This window comes from Dermochelys coriacea, chromosome 7 (genome assembly GCF_009764565.3).
Source record: "Dermochelys coriacea isolate rDerCor1 chromosome 7, rDerCor1.pri.v4, whole genome shotgun sequence".
In the NCBI taxonomy this organism is placed as follows: domain Eukaryota; kingdom Metazoa; phylum Chordata; order Testudines; family Dermochelyidae; genus Dermochelys; species Dermochelys coriacea.
Window position 1 is genome coordinate 20,933,240 of NC_050074.1, and position 18,697 is coordinate 20,951,936.

The window sequence follows — 18,697 nt, forward strand, 5'->3', positions numbered from 1 at the left end:
TAAATCCTGTTAATCTGGGAAACACAAGTCACACCAAAAAGACCACCCCCCCTAGCAAAAGCAAACCCCAAACAAGCACCACAATACAAACTCCCCTTTCAAACTCTCACTCAAACTCCCCTGTTTACAGCTCTGTTTGCTAGCTCCTGTGCCGCTGCAGCTGTCTGATTTTCCATAGGATTTTCCATCTCAGGTCACACCACTGTCCAGTCTAATTTAGTCCTAAAGAATTGTACTCACCATCTTGCCTAGGGCATATATGGGTTATGCTGGACAATATGTGAATATCATTATTTCCCTTTTCCATTATCATCGCTACCATCACCATAGTAAAAATAGGTGAGTCTGACATCCTGCCTCTAGCACTAGCCAGTATTGGCTGTCTCTCCTTTATGGCAAAGGTTTTCACTTATAGAGAGCTTATAAACATCACATGAAAAGGATTTCAACTGAGGAAACTTTTTTCTTCCTTGCCTGCTTCTCTTGACTGGCAGGGATGAAAGCAGCAAAGCCACGTCCTGATCTCTGCCTCCTTCAAGTTAGAAAGAGAGACACAAGCGCAGTTATTTAAAAGTTATGCACAGAGACCTGACTGTTGGCTTTTTTTCTGTAGGACACAAACAAGCCCCCAGTGTACTGGCGCCTCTGAGCCTTTGTCCCTTAGATCCCCAAGCAGTCAATTGTTTCCAGAGCACCTATTATAATGGGATGCTGTAAGGAACCTATTACACATCTCCATTTACTTCCTGAATTCAGGATGGACTAGAAACAGAAACACTGGGATTGCCTCCTACTAGGTATTAACATAGAGTCTAGCACAATCGGATCCTGATCTCAACTGGGGCTTCCAGGTGCTACCAGAATACAAATAATAAATAATAACAATATAAGAAAAATACATGGTTCAGTGGTCTGAAAATAGGACTAAATATAAGGAATGTCTGGCTAATCCTAATCCTGGTTCATATAGTTCCTCCAGTTGTGGCCTTGGGTAAATCACATAACCTCTGCATCTCATTTCTGTATTTCTAATCTGCCTGTTGCCAAAATATCTAGGACTGGTTCTAGGAATTCCTGTCTATTTGGAAAGAGCTTGTGAGGGTTAGTCAATGTTTGCAAGGTGCTTTGAAGATGTAAAATGTAATCATCTGGGGATTCCTGATTGGGGTGAAATCTTAGCCTCATTGACTTTAGAGAGGTCAAGATGCTACCTCAGAACTTTGTAACAACTAGAGAGTGTCTCTCCTGAATACCCATCCTGGTTTACACTTGCTCCAGTGCATGCTGGGACAGGACTTTGGGAGTTCAGGAAGCTCCGATGGAGACCAATGCCATACAAATAGGATTAACGATATTCCTAACTACAAACCAATGCGATCAAATTTTAAAATTAGGAATTTGGGACACAACACTGGACACTGCCATTTAAGTGTTCAATACTACATTAAATAATAATTTTAAATAACAGCTAGAGTAATTTTGAAAATACATTTGGTCTTATACATAATTAAGTGGATTTTTGAAAGAAGATTTATCCTCAAGAGTAGGAAATGTTTGGAATCACTCAAAAACACCTCTTCAGATGATATTCCCTGCCCTATATCAAGACTGAAGATGCCCAGATAAGAACCCAAACCTTGATTATCACTCTGGAACTTCAAGGCATTTTGAGCATCACCCATGTCTAGCCATGGCATCCTACCTTCTGCATGTCATTGCATTTACTGTAAGGCAGTGATTCTCAAACTTTTGTACTGGTGACCCCTTTCACATAGGTAGCCTCTGAGTGCAACCCCTCCTTATAAATTAAAAACATTTTTAAATATATTTAACACCATTATAAATGCTGGATGCAAAGGGGGGTTTGGGGTGGAGGCTGACAGCTCGCGACCCCCATGTAATAACTTTGCGATCCCCTGAAGGGTCCCGACGCCCAGTTTGAGAACCCCTGCTGTAAGGGGACAGCATGCTGCAAAAAGCTATGTTGAAATACTTGCACAGATGGATGCAAACATAAAACTTCCTTCCCTCTCAGTGCACAATCTCCTCTCTTCCCACTCACAACAGTTCTCTTTTTCTGCCAAAGAAATAAGTCAAGCAAAGTGAAATGACTATGGCACAGTCTGTTTCAGCTACTGTTGCCGCCTACAGCAGCCTAGTGAATTAACAACAGCCATTTCAGATGAAGGGTAAGAAAACCTGAGTGTACTGCTTTTTTGTGATAGTTTTAGGAGAGTGCACAATTTCCTGGGAAGAAATGAAGAAAAGCAGAAATTAATGCAAATGCTTCAGCATCTGCATTGCACATCACACTCAAAGGGTATTTCGCTGTTTAGGTAGGGCCTGTCTTTGGAAGTGAAACTTTTTATACTGATCAATCAGGGAAGGGTTATAAATAAGTAAATTGGGTCTATTGGAGATCAAACATGTAGGGTTTGAAACATACACAAGACAATCGACTTTTCTTCTTTCAGAAATAAGCTGCTCCTATCATGGGAATAGTCTTTAGGGCTTGTCTACATTTACCATGGATTGATGCTGCGGCAATCGATCCACCGGGGGTCCATTTAGCGGGTCTAGTGAAGACTCGCTAAATTGACCGCTGATAACTCTCCCAACTCCACCCGAATGAGAAGCATAAGGTAAGTTGACGTGAGAGTTTCTCCCGTCGACCCAGCATGGTGTAGACACCACAATAAGTTGACCTAAGCTCTGTCGACTCCAGCTACATTACTAACGTAACTGGAGTTGTGTAATTTAATCCCGTAGTGTAGACCTGCCCATAATGTTAGTGAAGAATTAAAATGTGAAGAAAAATGTGAGTTTTGCTACAAGCCAAACAAATATCTTTTAACTGCACTATATGAGACGCCAAAAAAGATTTGGAGAGGTGATGAACACAACTAGTCCACGTTGTCTAACTGAAATTTCTTTAGTCTTCTGATACAGCAGGATTATAGATCTGACATACGACAAGATCAGGCATCAGTGGGACTACTCACCTAACTAAAGACAGCAGGACCAGACCCTTTGATCTGGGAATTGCTGTATATGTCATACATGCTTAGCAATAAATTATATAATTAAATCTTCACTTTTCCCTGGTACTTTCAACATTAGCTTCACCGTTCTTGGTTCATATTTTCAAGTTCCTGAATAAAACACACAGGGCATCTTTGCATCTTCATAACATTTTAAAATAAAGTTCCTATACTTTTTTTCAAGAGATCTATTGTTTTTATTTGTTTAACCTAGTTATAAGCCAAGGGCTGAAATAAATCTTGGCTCCACTGAATACAATGGCAAAAGTCCCAGAACTTTATAAATCTTGACATCTGAGAAGTTTCTAAAAAACCAGGATCATTTTCATCATCCCATCACATGGCTGTACGAATGGTCTGTTGATCAGAGAATCATAGAAGTTATGGAAACGACTCATTGTTGGCTCACCTAGTCCATCCACCCTCAAGCAATGTAGGATTGCTCTCCATAGCATATTCTCCACTGATTTGTCTCATCTAGTTTATCATGTGACCAGGCTAGTGGTCTGTTCATCATGCAGTTAAACTGGTGGTTTTCTCAACACCAAAGAGAAGTTCAGGGATTAATGTAAGCCCTGAGTGAAATGAAAATTCCTTTAGCCTTGGCTCATGCATTGTAAAACTCCCACTTAAATCCATCTCATTTCAAGTTCTATTTTGTTAAACAAACAAAATCTGTCTTAGGCTGGAAAGTTTTAAATTCCAGTGCATATGAGGGATGGCAACATGCAGCTTGTGGGCCAAATACAGCCCACAGAGTTCCACAACGTGGCAGTTTTAATCTTCAGTACAGAGGAGAAGCCCACAGAGGCTATAGATCTGAGCATGCAGTATTCCATCTTGCTCTGAGCAGAAACAGGGCATTGCATGATAGGCCCTGCAGTTAATGAGTACACTTGCAATCTACTACATCTTATTGCACTCAGACAACCAAGTATTGCCATTGATTTCAGTGGGAGCAGGACTGATCCCTAGGTGTGACCCGCAGATAGCTAGCAAGTTACTCAGGGGCCTCTTAGTTGCACTAAGTTTGCTACCCTGTAGTATACATTTTCACCCTTCAGCCCACTGATTCTTCTTATGTGGTGCATATTCATAAAGCCTTACCATGCAAGAACCTCTTTGTTGGTGCACCAGCTTCATCCATGATATCGGTACAGATGTTCACATAGCATTTGTGAGTTTATTGCCACTGTGGAACCAAAAGGGATGGATACAAGATTGTAATTTTGTAGGGTCTAAAATATTACATATTGTAATTTTCATTAAATGTACGGGAATAAAAAATGTGAGTTGTAATCTTACAGTATTTTAGTTCCTGGATGGTGGAAGTAGTGTGGGAAGAAAAAAATTGTGGTTTACATTGTCCTTATAACTGGTTCCTTAAGGCATTAAAATACCCATGAAAATTATAAACACAAATGCAGATTTATTCAGCTTTATTTGGGTTGTTGTGGAATCCAAAGCATCAGCCCTACCGTAAAGGTCTGTAAACAGATATAGCCCAGAGATTACTAGAGATCAGAAAATTTCATCTGGTACTGTATATTAAATATTATTTCAGAGGTAGCTTAGAAGATACTAGAAATGACCCCCACTCTGCAAAATTTGGATCTACATGTAAATTTCCTCAGTGTTTGGAGATGGTCCCAGATTCTCAGGTTTGGCCTATCTGTGTAGAAAATACCCTGACATTATGTCAAAAGGGATATAAGCAGTTAGACCATTCCTGTGCTGCAAAAGAAGTGTGTTTCACCACTACCCATAGAATCATAGAAATGCAGGGCTGGAAGGGAGGAGGCCATCTAGTCCATCCCTCCATGCTGAGGTAGGACACAGTGTATCTAGACTATCCCTGACACATTTGTCTAATCTTTTATTAAAAACCTCAAATGACAGGGATTACAAACCTCCTTAGGTCACCTGTTCCAGCGCTTAACTATCCTTAGGCTTGGCAGAATTTGATTTTTTTTTTGATAATTTCAACAGATATCAATATTTATTTTTATTTTTAAACAATTTAAATATCCATGGTTTCACAGGAGGGCTAAAGGGTACACTTGTAATCTGGTGCAGCTGCGGGGCCAGTGAAAGTGGGGTTTTCAGGGGGCTCCCTGTGCAGCTGAGGGGCCCAGGTTACCATATCCCTGCAAATGCTCGGTACAGGGGAGGCTGCGCCCTCCAGGGAAGCGGAGACCCTGTTTGATTACTACTGAAGGATTTTTTTTTCATTGATTCATCTATTTGTGTGTGTGAAATTGATGTTTAAAGATGATTAACGGTACAAATCAAATCCTACCAAGCCTAACTATCCTTATAGTTAGAAAGTTTTTCCTAATATCAAACTTAAATCTCCTTTGCTGCAAACTAAGCTGATTCTTCTTCTCCTACCCTCAGTGGACATAGCAACAACTGATCATCACCAACCTTTTACATATCTGAAGACTTATGTTCCACCTCAGCTGTCTCTTGTTTTGACTAAACAGGCCCAGTTCTTTCAACCTTTCTTCATAGGTCATGTTGTCTAAACCTCTTATCATTTTTGTTGCTTTTCCTTGGTCTCTCTCCAATTGCTTCATTTCTTTCTTAAAGTTTGGTGGCTAAAACTGAACATAGTACTCCAATTGAGGCCTCACCAGTGCCGAGTAGAGTGGAAAATTACCTGCCATATCTTACATGCAACACTCCTGCTAATACCGAACAGAATGACATTTGTCTTTTTCTGAGCAGCATTGCACAGTTGACATTCAATTTGTGATGCACTACAACCCCCAGATCTTTTTCTGCAGTACTGCCACCTAGCTAGTCATTTACCATTTTGTATTTGTGCATTTTAATTTTCCTTCCTACATGTAGCACTTGTCTTCATTGAATTTTATCATATTGATTTTGGACCAATTCTCCAATTTATCAAGATCATCTTGAATTCTAACCCTGTCCTCTAAAGTGCTTGCAACCTCTCCCAGCCTGGTGTTATCTACAAATTTTATAAGCATACTCTCCTCTCCATCAACCAAGCCATTAATGAAAATATGGAACAGTACCAGGCCCAAGGCAAACCCCTGCAGGTCCCCACTTGATATGTCCTCTCAGCTTGACAGTGAACCATTGGTAACTACTTTTTGAGTAAGGTCTTTCAAGCAGTTGCATACCCACCTCATAGTAATTTCATCTGGACCGTATTTCCCTAGTTTAGGGAATGTCATCTGTCCCTTAGGACTATGTCATGTATGACAGTGTCAAAAACCTTAATAAAGTTCAGTTGTATTACATCCACTGCTTCCTCCATCCACTATTGTGGTTACTCTGCAAAAGAAGGAAATTATATTAGTTTGGCACGATTGGTTATTGACAAATCCATGTTAGCTATTACTTATCTTCTAGGTTTGAACAATTGATTGTTTAATAATTTGTTCCAGTATCTTTCCAACTTAGGCTGAGTGGTCTGTAACTCCCAAGGTGTTCTTTCTCCACTTTTGGATGACCCTGTTTAGGACCATGTCTGCCTTTCATGAGTTATCAAAAATAATCGCTAATGGCTCAGAGTGCTTCAGCTAGTTTATGTATATTCTAGGGTGAATTTCATCAGGCCCTGCCAACATAAGAACATCTAACTTATCTAGTATTCTTTAATTTGTTCTCTCCTTGTTTTGATGTGAGATCCTTCTCCCTTGTTAATATTAATTGTGCTAAGCATATGGTCACCATTAACTTATTTTTTTAGCAAAGCTGAGCACTTCACTTCAGCATCTTCTATATGATCTTAGCTCTCCTTCCCTCATTAAGTAAGGGACCTACACTTTCCCCCATTATTCTCTTACTCCTAATGTATTTATAGAACCTATTCTTTTCCTTGCTAGTTGTAAGTCATCTTTTTTGCCTTTAGCCTTTCTGATTTTGTCCTTACCTGCTTGTGCTATTCATTTATACCCATTCTTAGCAATTGTCATTGTTTCCACTTTTTTAAAATTTATTTTCAGGTCTGTAAAGAGCTCTTGACGCAGCCATATTGATGATCTCTTACCATTCTTCCTATCTTTCCTTTGCATGGGGCTAGTTAGAGAAGATGTATAGAAGAGGAGGAGAAAGGGTTGCCCAGCACAATCCACACAGATGTAGTTGGAAGACAGACTTTTCCGCTGTTTCATTTGCATGACAAGTTCCACCACTAACTGACTTTTGATAGACAAATTAACACTTGAAAATTGAGGCTCAGAGTTCTGATTCCAAAACAGATCAGTTACCCTAAAAGAGATCTGAAAAATAGGCAGGGCTAGCTCTTGAACAACCTCGGCCCCAGTACCATGCTATCTGGGTGCCAACTGAAGCTCTAATACAAAACTGTGGCTTCTGTAATTTGTAAAGAGTATAGCTCCAGGTCCTTTAAACTTTTAAATTCCACAATGGATCACATAGTACCTAATAATGCAGCCCTTACATGTAAGATTCAGTAGGACTCCTCTTGAGGAAGGTAGTGGTGCCAGTTATAAACACTGGATCTGGGTTCTACTCCCAGCTCTGCCACTGACTGTGTGATTTTGGGCAAGTCTTTTAATCTCTGTGCCTCATTTACCCTATCTATAAAAACTGACATAATGATGGTTACCTTTGTAAAATGCTTTCATGTTTATGGATGAAGTGTTCATAAGTCCTTAGTATTATTCACGTGAGGGCTCTTCATCTCTGTAAACTGGCTGCTACTCTACTCTAGCATTTTTCTGAGCAATCTAAAACTGAGAAGAAACCCCTCCAAAGTACAAGGTGATCATCAGGAATTGTCTATCCGTAGGATGATTTAATACCAAAGCAAGAGGTGAGACAATCTTGCTGCCCCTTGCCCTGAGCCAGACAGCATCAGGCTTTCAGTGTAGCAAAACACAGAGTATATCCCATCCTTACACAAACTGGCAAAAAAAATCTTTATTTGCAGGAAACTTAGGCTAGTGACCCAATGGAGACCAGCCCCTGCTAATCTGCCTGCTATTGCCTCAAACTCAAACCTCTCAAAATTCCCAAGGGCCTACTGGTCCCTTAAAGTAGAAAATGTTCTGATTATTTCCTCACAAATATCCAGCTCATAAACACAAGAGAGACACTGAAGGGAACAATTATGCAACAAGGCCTTATGGAAGAGAAAAAGTACTCAAGGCAAATTGGCCATTTACATCATGTATTTTCATGCTCTGTTTGTAATATCTTGCTGCAAGATTTTCACATTTCTGTTGCGACTAGAGATGGGTGAATAGGCTTGGATGAAATAAATAAAATACCCTGCGTGAACCTTCACCCCACACTTAATTTGAATGATTTACTTTTAAAGCTCAGACACATTTGGTGATTTCTGAATTTTTTTAAAATCATGTGCCCCCAATATTGTAGTTTCAAGTGGCAAAATTGGGTTTGATTTCAAATTTTCCCAAAATGCAGGGTCACTCTGATAAGGTAAGTGTATGGGTGGGATGGAGGGTTGGCCTCATCTCTACTAGAAGCAGAAGCAGCACGAAAGCTATTTCTGTAGTATCAATGGCTCTCACAAGGAAGCCAGATTTCCAAGCTCGAGGCTCAGAGAGGCTTCCAAAAATCTGGATATTCTTTGGAACTGAAATGCCACAGCTTCAGAGGTTCAGCTATCATTAACTGTAACCAGAAAAAAAAAGTGTTAAAAGGCTAAAGTGTTAACGAGATATGATGGTTGCTTCCACAGAGAACCTGTGAAACCATACAGTCAACCTGTGGAACTCCTTGCCAGAGGATGTTGTGATGGCCAAGACCATAAGAAGGTTCAAAAAAGAACTAGATAAATTCATGGATGATTGGTCCATCAATGGCTATTAGCCAGGATAGGCAGGGACTCTGTTTGCCAGAAGCTGGGAATGAGTGACAGGGGATGGATCACTTGATGATTACCTGTTCTGTTCATATCCTCTGGGCACCTGGCACTGGCCACTGTCGGAAGACAGGATACTGGGCTAGATGGACCTTTGGTCTGACCCAGTAGGGCCATTCTTATGAAGGGCTACTTTAAGTACAAGTTTCAGAGTAGCAGCCGTGTTAGTCTGTATTCGCAAAAAGAAAAGGAGTACCGGTGGCACCTTAGAGACTAACAAATTTATTAGAGCATAAGCTTTCGTGAGCTACAGCTCACTTCATCGGATGCATTTGGTGGAAAAAACAGAGGAGAGATTTATATACACACACACAGAGAACATGAAACAATGGGTTTATCATACACACTGTAAGGAGAGTGATCACTTAAGATAAGCCATCACCAGCAGCAGGGGGGGGAAAGGAGGAAAACCTTTCATGGTGACAAGCAAGGTAGGCTAATTCCAGCAGTTAACAAGAATATCAGAGGAACAGTGGGGGGTGAGGTGGGAGGGAGAAATACCAGGGGGAAATAGTTTTACTTTGTGTAATGACTCATCCATTCCCAGTCTCTATTCAAGCCTAAGTTAATTGTATCCAGTTTGCAAATTAATTCCAATTCAGCAGTCTCTCGTTGGAGTCTGTTTTTGAAGCTTTTTTGTTGAAGTATAGCCACTCTAAGATCTGTGATCGAGTGACCAGAGAGATTGAAGTGTTCTCCAACTGGTTTTTGAATGTTATAATTCTTGACGTCTGATTTATGTCCATTCATTCTTTTACGTAGAGACTGTCCAGTTTGGCCAATGTAGATGGCAGAGGGGCATTGCTGGCACATGATGGCATATATCACATTGGTAGATGCGCAGGTGAACGAGCCTCTGATAGTGTGGCTGATGTGATTAGGCCCTATGATGGTATCCCCTAAATAGATATGTGGACAGAGTTGGCAACGGGCTTTGTTGCAAGGATAGGTTCCTGGGTTAGTGGTTCTGTTGTGTGGTGTGTGGTTGCTGGTGAGTATTTGCTTCAGATTGGGGGGCTGTCTGTAAGCAAGGACTGGTCTGTCTCCCAAGATCTGTGAGAGTGATGGCTCGTCCTTCAGGATAGGTTGTAGATCCTTGATGATGCGTTGGAGAGGTTTTAGTTGGGGGCTGAAGGTGGTGGCTAGTGGCGTTCTGTTGTTTTCTTTGTTGGGCCTGTCCTGTAGTAGGTGACTTCTGGGTACTCTTCTGGCTCTGTCAATCTGTTTCTTCACTTCAGCAGGTGGGTATTGTAGTTGTAGGAATGCATGATAGAGATCTTGTAGGTGTTTGTCTCTGTCTGAGGGGTTGGAGCAAATGCGGTTATATCGTAGCGCTTGGCTGTAGACAGTGTGTATGATAAACCCATTGTTTCATGTTCTCTGTGTGTGTGTGTATATAAATCTCTCCTCTGTTTTTTCCACCAAATGCATCCGATGAAGTGAGCTGTAGTTCACGAAAGCTTATGCTCTAATAAATTTGTTAGTCTCTAAGGTGCCACCGGTACTCCTTTTCTTTTTAAGTACAAGCCAAGCAATCTGAGAGCTGGTTCAATGCATGTTCTGCAACTCAGGGGCTTGTCACATCTCCCTTTAGAGCAGCTAAAAGAAAGCTGACGCTTCTCACTCCCTCATCTTCTCTTTCAGTATCAGAAAGACTGGGGAGGCAATCTACTGGCTGATCTCTTCTTTAGCTATAGGATCCGAGAAGAAGGCAGCTTGTTACATAATTCCTTCCCTTCCCCACACTGGGGGACTGGAGCCCTGCTTTTGCTTGGGGCACCATGAACGTCAGACCAGCCTCATGCATCGCATTTCGGTGCGTAAGCATTATGTTCAGATTGAGAAAGCATCTGTCTCTTACGTATATAGTTTATATAGAGCTTCAAAGATTTGCTTAATGTGATAGATCTAGGCCGCCCATGATTCCTACTCCATCAGACATCACTTCTTTGAAATCAGTGCAGTGTCCATAGAAACTTGATCAATATGCAAATGTTTGTCAAGTGCTTATTGATGCTTATGATTGCTCTCCCTCCTTGGCTGCTTATGAGTCAGAAGAGTGAGAAGCACAAATGAATGACTACATCAGCTGCAGAGTATGCTGCAGCTGACAACACTCTTACTAGCCTTTGGCTACAACAGAAAGAGCCAGAGAGATTAGTTCAATGTTTTTGTTTACTTTCTTAAAAGCTCTTCTGTGTTAATCAGACAAAAGAATCACTAGTATTGAATAAGATGAAGGATTTGCCTCCTTTTCAAATAGAAATTAGAGATTACAAGATGCTGCCTTATACTAACGGACACAGCAGCATGGTCCAGTGGATAAGGCACTGGATCAGGAATCAGCAGATCTTTGCTTTCTACATTGACTCTGACCTATGGCAAGTCACTTCATCTCTTTGTGCTGCAGTTCACCAGCGGTAGAAAGAGAACAACTACTATGTGGGTGAAAAGAGACAATCACTATGCTCTCGAGTGAACTCGCACAGAAAAATTATAAAAGACATAACCACCATATCACCTGTAGGTGTATGCTTTTCATACAGCGATCACTCTCTATCTGAGTTTTCATTCTCATCCTCAAAGGAGACCTACACAATATCTTCAAAAGATGAGCTTGGAAGCTTAAACTCATAACTTGGCTAGATGCTAGTGTGACAAAGTCAGCCTGGGCAGCTATAAGAGGGTGGTGGAAGGCATATATATTAGCACCAGAATGATAAAGGCCCTTTTCCCCATAAGCCGAGAAGGGGCTACCTCAGGCCAATTCAGGACTCCTGAGTCCAATTAAGGGCTGCCTGAGACCTTTAAAAACTCTTCCTCAGGTGAGAGAAGGGGATAGCGAGATAAGCTGCTGCGGGGCTAGTAGCAATAAGGAAGAAAGGCTGCTCAAGGGTGGAGGGCTGCTCTCTTCCTTATAGGGGAAGCTACAAAACAGACTGTCTGCCTACGGGAAGGGCTGGCACTCCAGAGCCAATAACAAGGCCACCCACCCTCAGAGTGAGGGGAAGAAAAGGTATTTTCCCTCATCTTCAGTTGGAATTTTTCCGGATGACTGGAAAAAGGCTAATGTAGTGCCCATCTTTAAAAAAGGGAAGAAGGAGGATCCTGGGAACTACAGGCCGGTCAGCCTCACCTCAGTCCCTGGAAAAATCATGGAGCAGGTCCTCAAAGAATCAATCCTGAAGCACTTAGAGGAGAGGAAAGTGATCAGGAACAGTCAGCATGGATTCACCAAGGGAAGGTCATGCCTGACTAATCTAATCGCCTTTTATGATGAGATTACTGGTTCTGTGGATGAAGGGAAAGCAGTGGATGTATTGTTTCTTGACTTTAGCAAAGCTTTTGACACGGTCTCCCACAGCATTCTTGTCAGCAAGTTAAGGAAGTATGGGCTGGATGAATGCACTATAAGGTGGGTAGAAAGCTGGCTAGATTGTCGGGCTCAACGGGTAGTGATCAATGGCTCCATGTCTAGTTGGCAGCCGGTGTCAAGTGGAGTGCCCCAGGGGTCGGTCCTGGGGCCCGTTTTGTTCAATATCTTCATAAATGATCTGGAGGATGGTGTGGATTGCACTCTCAGCAAATTTGCGGATGATACTAAACTGGGAGGAGTGGTAGATACGCTGGAGGGGAGGGATAGGATACAGAAGGACCTAGACAAATTGGAGGATTGGGCCAAAAGAAATCTAATGAGGTTCAATAAGGATAAGTGCAGGGTCCTGCACTTAGGATGGAAGAATCCAATGCACCGCTACAGACTAGGGACCGAATGGCTCGGCAGCAGTTCTGCGGAAAAGGACCTAGGGGTGACAGTGGACGAGAAGCTGGAAATGAGTCAGCAGTGTGCCCTTGTTGCCAAGAAGGCCAATGGCATTTTGGGATGTATAAGTAGGGGCATAGCGAGCAGATCGAGGGACGTGATCGTTCCCCTCTATTCGACACTGGTGAGGCCTCATCTGGAGTACTGTGTCCAGTTTTGGGCCCCACACTACAGGAAGGATGTGGATAAATTGGAAAGAGTACAACGAAGGGCAACGAAAATGATTAGGGGTCTAGAGCACATGACTTATGAGGAGAGGCTGAGGGAGCTGGGATTGTTTAGTCTGCAGAAGAGAAGAATGAGGGGGGATTTGATAGCTGCTTTCAACTACCTGAAAGGGGGTTTCAAAGAGGATGGCTCTAGACTGTTCTCAATGGTAGCAGATGACAGAACGAGGAGTAATGGTCTCAAGTTGCAATGGGGGAGGTTTAGATTGGATATTAGGAAAAACTTTTTCACTAAGAGGGTGGTGAAACACTGGAATGCGTTACCTAGGGAGGTGGTAGAATCTCCTTCCTTAGAGGTTTTTAAGGTCAGGCTTGACAAAGCCCTGGCTGGGATGATTTAACTGGGACTTGGTCCTGCTTTGAGCAGGGGGTTGGACTAGATGACCTTCTGGGGTCCCTTCCAACCCTGATATTCTATGATTCTATGAATTGGTTTCTTTTTGTTTTTTTTGTGTGTTTTTTTTTTTTGGCAGAGGGGCATTCCCTCAAGCCTACCGCAGGCTTCTCTGGAGAATACCGAGAAATAAACTGCCAAGTGGGAGAGTAAACACTGTCCAGAGTGGAGGCTGACTTACCCCAGGCCCTCACTGCCAAAGGGGGAAGCACTGAACCTGCTGAGGCAGAGGCGGTGCCTTGCCACACTGGATACTAAAAATCATGGACTGAATGAAGACACAGGATTTATGTCTTATTACAACAATCTATAATCCACTTACCCCTGCCCTCCCAACCTCCCCCCCCCCACTGTCCCCCCTACAATTGGAGAGGTATTTGCAGACTACTTCACCTTGAATGGTCCCTTGAAATATATAAGCTCGAAAGTTTGTCTCTCTCACCAGCAGCAGTTGATCCAATAAAATATTGCCTCACCCACATTATCACACATGAAAGAAAAGGACACAATGGTTTTCATTTAAGCTTACAGATGTGGTTTGGGGACCGAAGCCAGGACAAGTAATTGCTACAAATCTTTCCATTTGGCCATAAGGAGAATTTCCATTTACCGGTACCAGTATTAAGTCATTTAGCATATATGTAGAGCAGCCATTAGAAAGCAACATAACACTTGAGCAGGTTTGAATTGCACCAGCAGAGGGCAATAGTGATTTATGGCTACTCTAACTAGTACATTATAAGGACCCTGTTAAGAACTGTTTAATTTTAATTTAGTGTCTTCTGTTGGTTTGCACTAGAACTTCCTCTCTTGCCTTAATTAAGCAGGCAACTAAAATTTACCCTGGAGGAATGTATCATAAACATATCTAATTTAAGACAAATCAGATTAGCTTCCATACTTGTTAACACTTCAGTTCGTCCTCAGATTTCTGCTAATCAGAAGCATGCAACATCTATACACCTGGAAAAGGTAGCAATTTTACTTTAAAGTCCTGGAAGTGGACGATCTAGAACACAGCAAATCATTTCACAGACTTTCTGACGGCAAGATCCACAGCCTGAGATGGAAGCCACAGGAATTATTTGAGGCAAAAAAATTAAACCATGTTCCTTTAATTGTGCCTAACCTGTGTCACTGCTATGTAAAGAAAAGAAAAACAAATGCTCACTTTTATGATGTTAGGAAGAAACATGATTATAGCAATTAATTGTTAAGGATGAACATGACAAAATCAGAGTCATCTAATGCAGAGATAATTTAAACAGCAGCTCAAGAATTAGTGCACCCTTTCCCTGGTTCAAGTTTTTTCCCTACAATCATAATTTGAAGGTCTGGAGGAAGACTGGGTACACAGCTACAATTAGGCTGATGCTCAGAATTATGAGTCTTTTAAATTAAGAAAGTTTATAAAGGAGAGAATCTCAGTTCCAACACATACAACTGTTTTTATCAAAGTTCGCTGTGATTTACATAGAGTGCATTGGGGAAGCCAATAAGTGACTCATGACAAAATTTTAGACAAGCATTTTGTGTTGAGCAATACACTCACAAACATATTTAGCGTAATGACTTGTGTGGCATTTGTGGGGATTTTGTTGCCCAAAGAAGTTCATAAAATGAAATTAGAGCAAAGGAAAATTTAAAATAGCAAGGAAAGTGTCTCAGTTGTGAGGTCTGTTAGACAGTGAATGATGGAGGATCCCTTAATGCATCGGCACCCTTGACAGCTATAGGATTTTGCACCCACCCAATCCCAAATTAGAGATTCTCCACCGAGAGAACACCTCCCTCACCCCTTAACAGCAGTGGGGTGTTATGACAAAGGTGCACCAGCTGGAGAGAAATGGCTTGCTACTGGGAGACCAGGACAGACCAGGGCTGCCATAGAGTCCCTTTAAATGAGGAGCCATGTGCTGCCACTGGCTAAGTCTGTGACTACAATCAGTCCATAAATAATATCCCCAAGGAAGTGGTGGAAGCCCCATTGGCTGAGTCATTTAAAAGCGGACTAGGCAATTATTAGAGAACATATTGTAAAGAGCAATCCTGTATTGGCAAGGGGTTGGATTACATGATTCAACTGGCTACAATTGGAGGAAGTTATGCTTGTAAAGCACTCTGTTGCTAAGGTGTCAGATTAATAACGTATAATAATAAAATAATAATAATAATGAACAATTAGTTTTAAAATTTAATAAGAAACTAGAGATGCAGAATTATTATTTATATAGCATTAGGGCTGTACCCGGTATTAGACAAAGACGAGCTCTGTACCCCAAAAGAGTTCACAATCTAAAATATACAATAGCATATCTACATAAAAGTTATAGGGCCAGACCCTTAGCTTGCAAAAGTCAGATAAATCTTCACTGAAGTCAGTGGTGCTATGCCAATTTACTGCAGCTGAAGATCTTGCCCACTGCAAAATATTTCATATATCTCCAGAAATAAACTATCATTTGAGGTCCAGAAATGTTAACGCTTTCTTTCTAAAGTTTAAACTATTTTAGTAATTGCAATACAAATGTGTATTATTGATTATAAAGCATTATATGCACTAAAGGTCAACTTCCCCCTAATGATTCATACAGTAGGTTTAGATTCCACTATTCTATTATCTTCCATGCATGGTGCAATCAAGAGAAGTCCTGTGGATAGTAGAAGAGAATTTTGCCCCCAAAGAAAGTGCTCATTTGAATAAGTGATTCCCACCAAATCTTTTCATAGGATTAGGCAGAATTTTCTGAAATACCTTATTCTGCCCCCAGAGGCAGTTAGTCATTTTCCCAAAAGGCCAGGTGGTTCTGACCCAAATTTTGAAAGTGGGCCGTTCTCTCATTCAAACATATTTAGGTAGCAATGCAAAATTTACCTCAGAAGCAGGTAACTGCACCTCTTTCCTTCAATAGTTTGTTTTCCTCTCCAGGCCACATCATCTAGTTCCTTCCTTTCACTCATCTTTGTTTCATCCCTTCATCTTGCATAAAAATTTGGTTTATATATTATCATTTTTCATCTGAACTTTCTATTTGCCTTTCCCATTCTTTTTGCTTAGTATATAAAAAGACCATCCTCTTTAGAAACCTGGAGCACAGCATTGTGCAGCCAAGTGCTTTGCAAACTTCCCTGTTGTGGATGACATGCACATTTCTCCTCTGCTATTCTATGCCTGAGTCCCTGCATAGCTCTGCCATTGCAGCACATTAACCCACCTGTACTATATACCCTTACTATTCAAGCCAAATCTCTCCTTTGCAGGGAGTACCAATCCTGCCATGATGATAATGAGGTAACAGATTTAGCCCACCCAAACTCTCATGTAATCTAACCCATATTTGAGAAAGGATATTTAAAAGATGACGGCTAGCATGCTGTTACCCTACCCATAGCCCCTCTCCACCTTAATTATATTTCTGACAGTATAGTGTGGAAGTAGAGCCTACCTTAGATACAGAATGAGAAACTCTGGTGAACCAAAACATAGCCAATACAATCTGTCTGTAGGTAAGAGTTACAAACTGAATGTTTGGTCCTTCCTCCTTCAAATAGCCAGATTCAATCCAAGCCATTTCCATTGGCTCAGAAAGAAAATAAAGAACAATACAGTGATAGTAACTGGAAATAACAAGTGTTTGTGTTTTAAACAGAATTTGATATATGTACGTTCAGAAGCTTAACTTGTTTCTAATGCTGAGCTTTAATCACATCAAGGCTGGTTCTCTACAGAATACTGAAGTCAATGGTGGCGATAGGCACAACTGGCACATGCATGCTTTCTGTGCCACCGTTCTTCAAGCTAAGCTGTTCACCACAATTGTTTTTTAAATGGTGTACTTGTTTCACTGGTGCTATTAGCAAAGTAGCCAGTCAGTCATAATGCAGGCATGGGGTGGAAGGAGGGGGCTGAAGGGGACGTTGCCCCCTGCTCCGAACTGCAAACCTTGGGCAGCCATGGAATTTTCCCCCCACACACAGTCCCATTGGCCTGACTGGAGCTGTCCCCCCAAATATAGAAGTCAAACTATGCCTGTGAATGCAGGGCACATGTACTAAACTGTTTTATACTTACTCTGCCCCTGAAGTCATTTGTGCCTATGTAAATATCAAGACATATTTGGATGTCTAACTCTCCTGCTCAGCATAAGTAATTAGGATCACATTTGATGGCAGTTTTAAATTAAAAACAAATGACTAATTTGAGGAGTATAGACAAAGCTCAAATATACATCACTGATAAAATCAGGCAAGGTGAATCAAGCTTAAACCTGAGGGAACAGAGTGCCATCTAGTGTTTTGGGTGAGTTAAAATTCAAAGATCAGCTTCAAATTAATCTACACAGAAAAATCACAGACAAACAGTCATGGGGGAAGAAGCAGTTGTAAACCTAACACCCATCCTGTGGGGTAGAGGCTTTTTGGGGCCAATTGGCAGGAAGTGCTGCACCTGTTTTGAAACACCACATTGAATACCAGCAGCAAACAATAATAAGGCTGAGTTGCACTGCACCAGAAGAAGCCATTAAGTGAGGAAGGTTAGATGTTTACATGTTATGAGCATTTCCTAGTCTGCTGTGCTGAATGAGGTTCACCTGCAGGAAAGGTTTGAAAACCACAGTGGAAATGGGGCATATTGCCTCTACTGTAGATCAGTAGTAAAAGAAAGCTGCAGCCTCTTTCATAAGAGGAGCTCTCCACAACTGCACATGGGAGCAGGGCATCCGAAGGAACTTTGGGGCCACTGGCATCCTACACCTCATCAAAGACAATACAGGTAGTGAATGGGAGTCAGTGCAACTTGAACAGCATTAACTCATGCATGGATATGAATGTAAGTCATGGCAGCTGCTCTCCTTACCTCACAACAGAGTTGACTTAGAGCAGCAGAGCTTCCAAGGCAATAATCAAACACAGCATAGAGAGGGAAGCTTGCGACAAAGTCACTGGTTCCCTTCTTCTTCTCCCAACCTTGTTCTGCTCCCTTTCCTTTCAGTAGAAGGGAGCATATAAGGCTACATGAGGTGCCTAAACACAAAAGCATTATTCTTAGATTAACTATTCTTGCATGTGGAGAGGACTGGAACAATTTGCCTACCTAGCATGTTCTTTGCACTACATTCTAAAAGTTCTACGGCTGTCAACAGAAGACTACATTTTTTAAATGGCATAATTAATGCATTGTAGTTACCTGCAGTAATTTGAATTTCGTTTCAGGTATTGTTTCCATTTCACATACTTGAAGATACACCTCTCACTGTAAATGTAGGAAAATCATACCAGAGCTCCTCATATTATGAAAAATACAGAAAAGTTAAGTTGAGATAT

The 18,697-nt window shown here is 41.4% G+C and overlaps 1 long non-coding RNA gene across 1 annotated transcript; it reads right to left on the reverse strand.

Moving 5' to 3' along the window:
- Positions 1–65: 65 nt before the first annotated feature.
- Positions 66–8,849, reverse strand: LOC119858507. The gene is made up of 3 exons (XR_005293912.2): positions 6,198–8,849; positions 4,149–4,233; positions 66–532 (listed from the first exon to the last, which is right to left on the reverse strand). It is a non-coding gene; the product is annotated as an uncharacterized LOC119858507 (long non-coding RNA).
- Positions 8,850–18,697: the final 9,848 nt, after the last annotated feature.